This window comes from Cajanus cajan, chromosome 11 (genome assembly GCF_000230855.2).
Source record: "Cajanus cajan strain Asha chromosome 11, NIPB_CcT2T_4, whole genome shotgun sequence".
NCBI classification, from domain to species: domain Eukaryota; kingdom Viridiplantae; phylum Streptophyta; class Magnoliopsida; order Fabales; family Fabaceae; genus Cajanus; species Cajanus cajan.
The window spans coordinates 29,414,146-29,420,107 of NC_138527.1; the positions used below are offsets into that span (position 1 = coordinate 29,414,146).

At 45.2% G+C, this 5,962-nt stretch overlaps 1 pseudogene; it reads left to right on the forward strand.

The window, feature by feature from the left end:
* Nucleotides 1-3,992: 3,992 nt before the first annotated feature.
* Nucleotides 3,993-4,742, forward strand: LOC109806896 (putative oxidoreductase At4g09670 pseudogene; annotated as a pseudogene).
* The last annotated feature ends 1,220 nt before the right edge of the window (nucleotides 4,743-5,962 follow it).

Here is a 5,962-nt window from a genome sequence, read left to right on the forward strand (position 1 = left end):
TTTTTAGAGAGAGGTTTTAGAGAGAAGGACTCTGGACAAGGAAGCTTGCTTTGGGTGGATTGAAGTTCCAGGTTGAGCTTCGGAAAAGGGAATTTTGCTTATTGGCTATTTTGAGCCAATCTTCAGGTAAGGGAAGCTAGATGGTAAAGTTGTTGGTTGTATGTGAGTTGGGAACTCATTTGGGTACTTAGGTTGATTAGTATGAGTTGTATTATGTTAGAGAGAACTTGACCTATGAGAAGAGACTGGTAGCTGTGGTTGATCACAAGTTGAAGAAGCTTCGTGGCAAGTCCATCAGCTTGGTGAGGATTGTTTGGGATGCAGCTACTGGTGAGGTTACCTAGGAGGTGGAGAGTCAGTTCAAGGAACAGTATCCATTCCTCTTTTCAAGTAAGCCTATTTTCGGGGACAAAAATTACTATTTGTTGGGGAGTATTATGACGTAGCAAGTTCAGGCCCAAAAGCCCAATATGGGTGATTCAGTAGCTCAGAACAAGTCGTTCCCAATTTGGAACGGGTCGTTCCAAGCTATTAAATTGACCTCTAAGTCGTAGTTGAGAACGGACCGTTCTGGTTGGAGAACAGACCGTTTTGGATGGAGAACGGGCCATTCTGGAGGGGAGTACGAGCCGTTCTGGATGGAGAACGGGTCGTTCTGGATGACTTCCAGAACGGGCCATTTTGATTTCAGAACGGGCTGTTCTGCATGTGATTTTTGCCCATGATGAAGGGGTGCAGAACGGGCCATTCCGGATTCGGAACAGGCCGTTCTGGCCACTCCTGAATGTCTATAAATAGAGTTGGAGGGTGGAAGAGGAATGGAGGTTTTTAGAGAGAGGTTTTAGAGAGAAGGACTCTGGACAAGGAAGCTTGCTTTGGGTGGATTGAAGTTCCAGGTTGAGCTTCGGAAAAGGGAATTTTGCTTATTGGCTATTTTGAGCCAATCTTCAGGTAAGGGAAGCTAGATGGTAAAGTTGTTGGTTGTATGTGAGTTGGGAACTCATTTGGGTACTTAGGTTGATTAGTATGAGTTGTATTATGTTAGAGAGAACTTGACCTATGAGAAGAGACTGGTAGCTGTGGTTGATCACAAGTTGAAGAAGCTTCGTGGCAAGTCCATCAGCTTGGTGAGGATTGTTTGGGATGCAGCTACTGGTGAGGTTACCTAGGAGGTGGAGAGTCAGTTCAAGGAACAGTATCCATTCCTCTTTTCAAGTAAGCCTATTTTCGGGGACAAAAATTACTATTTGTTGGGGAGTATTATGACGTAGCAAGTTCAGGCCCAAAAGCCCAATATGGGTGATTCAGTAGCTCAGAACAAGCCGTTCCCAATTTGGAACGGGTCGTTCCAAGCTATTAAATTGACCTCTAAGTCGTAGTTGAGAACGGGCCGTTCTGGTTGGAGAACAGACCGTTTTGGATGGAGAACGGGCCATTCTGGAGGGGAGTACGAGTCGTTCTGGATGGAGAACGGGCCGTTTTGATTTCAGAACGGGCTGTTCTGCATGTGATTTTTGCCCATGATGAAGGGGTGCAGAACGGGCCATTCCGGATTCGGAACAGGCCGTTCTGGCCACTCCTGAATGTCTATAAATAGAGTTGGAGGGTGGAAGAGGAATGGAGGTTTTTAGAGAGAGGTTTTAGAGAGAAGGACTCTGGACAAGGAAGCTTGCTTTGGGTGGATTGAAGTTCCAGGTTGAGCTTCGGAAAAGGGAATTTTGCTTATTGGCTATTTTGAGCCAATCTTCAGGTAAGGGAAGCTAGATGGTAAAGTTGTTGGTTGTATGTGAGTTGGGAACTCATTTGGGTACTTAGGTTGATTAGTATGAGTTGTATTATGTTAGAGAGAACTTGACCTATGAGAAGAGACTGGTAGCTGTGGTTGATCACAAGTTGAAGAAGCTTCGTGGCAAGTCCATCAGCTTGGTGAGGATTGTTTGGGATGCAGCTACTGGTGAGGTTACCTAGGAGGTGGAGAGTCAGTTCAAGGAACAGTATCCATTCCTCTTTTCAAGTAAGCCTATTTTCGGGGACAAAAATTACTATTTGTTGGGGAGTATTATGACGTAGCAAGTTCAGGCCCAAAAGCCCAATATGGGTGATTCAGTAGCTCAGAACAAGCCGTTCCCAATTTGGAACGGGTCGTTCCAAGCTATTAAATTGACCTCTAAGTCGTAGTTGAGAACGGGCCGTTCTGGTTGGAGAACAGACCGTTTTGGATGGAGAACGGGCCATTCTGGAGGGGAGTACGAGTCGTTCTGGATGGAGAACGGGCCGTTTTGATTTCAGAACGGGCTGTTCTGCATGTGATTTTTGCCCATGATGAAGGGGTGCAGAATGGGCCATTCCGGATTCGGAACAGGCCGTTCTGGCCACTCCTGAATGTCTATAAATAGAGTTGGAGGGTGGAAGAGGAATGGAGGTTTTTAGAGAGAGGTTTTAGAGAGAAGGACTCTGGACAAGGAAGCTTGCTTTGGGTGGATTGAAGTTCCAGGTTGAGCTTCGGAAAAGGGAATTTTGCTTATTGGCTATTTTGAGCCAATCTTCAGGTAAGGGAAGCTAGATGGTAAAGTTGTTGGTTGTATGTGAGTTGGGAACTCATTTGGGTACTTAGGTTGATTAGTATGAGTTGTATTATGTTAGAGAGAACTTGACCTATGAGAAGAGACTGGTAGCTGTGGTTGATCACAAGTTGAAGAAGCTTCGTGGCAAGTCCATCAGCTTGGTGAGGATTGTTTGGGATGCAGCTACTGGTGAGGTTACCTAGGAGGTGGAGAGTCAGTTCAAGGAACAGTATCCATTCCTCTTTTCAAGTAAGCCTATTTTCGGGGACAAAAATTACTATTTGTTGGGGAATATTATGAAGTAGCAAGTTCAGGCCCAAAAGCCCAATATGGGTGATTCAGTAGCTCAGAACAAGCCGTTCCCAATTTGGAACGGGTCGTTCCAAGCTATTAAATTGACCTCTAAGTCGTAGTTGAGAACGGGCCGTTCTGGTTGGAGAACAGACCGTTTTGGATGGAGAACGGGCCGTTCTGGAGGGGAGTACGAGCCGTTCTGGATGGAGAACGGGCCGTTCTGGATGACTTCCAGAACGGGCCGTTTTGATTTCAGAACGGGCTGTTCTGCATGTGATTTTTGCCCATGATGAAGGGGTGCAGAACGGGCCATTCCGGATTCGGAACAGGCCGTTCTGGCCACTCCTGAATGTCTATAAATAGAGTTGGAGGGTGGAAGAGGAATGGAGGTTTTTAGAGAGAGGTTTTAGAGAGAAGGACTCTGGACAAGGAAGCTTGCTTTGGGTGGATTGAAGTTCCGGGTTGAGCTTCGAAAAAGGGAATTTCGCTTCTTGGCTATTCTGAGCCAATCTTCAGGTAAGGGAAGCTAGATGGTAAATTTGTTGGTTGTGTGTGAGTTGGGAACTCATTTGGGTACTTAGGTTGATTAGTTTGAGTTGTATTATGTGATGAAAATATAATGTGTTGCTAATATATGATTAAATATTTATTAATGATGTTGTTGGAGATGCATGTTGTAGTTAAGTTGTGAAGTTGTTTACAAGTTGTGTGTTGATCTATGATATAGTTGAAGTTAGTTGAAATTAATTAGTTGATAAAGTTGTTATATGTTATGTGTGGACATGCATGTTTTGTAAAGTGCATGATGACAATATTGTTAAGTTGTTAGAGGCGAGTTGTATGTTGCTAAAAAGTTGTATGTTATGCCATGTGTTGTTTAAAGTTGAAATGAGATGTTGTGTTGTTAAATAACGTTGATGAGTTGTTATGCTGATATACCACGTTGTTTAAGATGTAAGTTGATTAAGCTGTGATGATAAATTGTTGATCACTAGGACTAGAAGAGATGTTTTCGAAGTTGCTCATCCCATTGTGCGGATTGAGATAGTTGTGGTGCTCTAAGAGCCCAATTTGTTGAAAACCCTCCTTGGGAAGTTGTCCCTTGGAGTGGACGTTGTGTTGTTCTCCTCTAGGACTTAGTTGATCCCGTGTGTGGGTAAGGTCGAGGCACACGTGTATAAAGTGACCACGGTATAGGTAGAGCTGTCAAAATGGGCCGTGGCCCGTGGGTTAACCCGGCCCACCTTGAAAACGGGCCGGGCCGAGCCAAAATAAATAACAGTTTTACAGTAAGTGGGTAAATATAAACCTGGCCCACTTTTACCCGGCCCACTTGGGCTGAACCCGTGGTGGGCCGGGCAGCCCACCAGCCCACTTATTTCTTTTATTGCAACAGCCAACCCAATAGGAACCATTCCACAATCCCCTCTTCCACTTCCAAACTTATCCTCGCGAGCCACGTCACCTCACTTCAATGGCCGAAACACCCACCATCCGCTTCAGCTTCATTGGCTGCGCCGACATCGCGCGTAAGGTCTCACGCGCCGTCGCCCTCACCCCCAACGCTGCCCTGCACGCCGTCGGCAGCCGCTCCCTCGACAAGGCGCGCGCCTTCGCCGCCGCCAACGACTCCCCGTCGCCGCCAAGGTCTACGGCTCCTACGAGGCCGTCCTCCAGGACCCCGAAGTTGACGCCGTCTACGTGCCACTCCCCACCAGCCTGCACGCCGCGTGCAGCAAGAAGCACGTGCTGCTCGAGAAGCTCGTGGCTCTTAGCGCCTCTGAGTTTGATGAGATCGTGGAGGCGTGCGAATCCAATGGGGTGCAGTTCATGGACGATACCATGTGGATGCACCACCCGCGCAGCTTCGAAGCATGTTTGTAATTTGTTTTTTAATTTTTTGGTGGGTTGGTGGGTTGGCCCATTTGACCCACCAACCCGTGGTGGGCCGGGCCGGGCCATAAAAATTCTGACAAAATAAAAAGTGGGCCAGGTTGGGTTGGCCCGTTTTGACAGCTCTAGGTATAGGGGCCAGGCCGAGCTATACCGATTACAAGCGGCCAGATGTTTATTGTTGTAAAGTTGTTATGGTGTCTATTGTTGTAAAGATGAAAAGTTGGGGACATATGGTGAAGATATATGTCCTATGTTGAGATACATAGTACTAAGGTGATAAGTTGAAAGTTGTTTTAAAGTTGAAAGTTGTTTTAAAGTTGTTTTAATGTTGAATCCCTTAGTACTGAGTGGGCGACATGGAAATAGTCGATCCATGTCATGGTTGAATGACCAATTTGAGTAAGGTATCTAGTTAGAGATATAGTCTTTGACTAGGTACTGGAGGGTGCGTGGTACTTGGAGGACAATGGATGGGCTAACTCCACATGTGGATTGGTGAAGCTAGCCAAGGCCGTGGTAGGCTCATACCCAAACCCTTCTGTCTTGACAGTAGTATTGGACCTCCGAGTCTAAGTGGCACACCTGAACAATCAACTATTGTTGTCTATACCTGGTTCTCTTCGGAGTTCCTAACGCTGTTCTATACCTGACCTGGTTGAGATAGGTCAAACGCTGGATTCGGTAGGGTTTATGCCACCCAGACTGGTCAACTTCAGTTGTTGGAGATTTTCGAGTTGAAATGTGTGGCGACGCATAAGTTATTTATGAGTTGATTTGTTGTTGATAAAATTTGTATCTATGTTGTTATGTTGTTAATTTGTGATTGTGTTGTATGTTGTAATTGTGTTGTATGTTGATCCTATTGAGGATGATGATAGTGTTGTTATGTTGTATTGTAAGTTGCTTTAAACATGTATTTGTTGAGAGGTGTTGATACAGCGTTAATATGTGAAATTAAGTTGAAATAATGTTAAGATGTATATATATGTGTGTTGTTTATCTTTTGTGTCAGATGTGAAGATGATTATAGTTGTTATGTTGCAGATTAAATTATTATGAGTTATTTATTGTCTCTAGCTTACCCTTGCATGTTTCCATGTGGTTTGGACTGCGATGATCATACGTTGTATGAGAGCAGGACAGGGATAGACTAGAGATAGCTGCTAGAGGCCACAAGAGGTGCCTAGAGATAGATTTTTTTTTGTAGG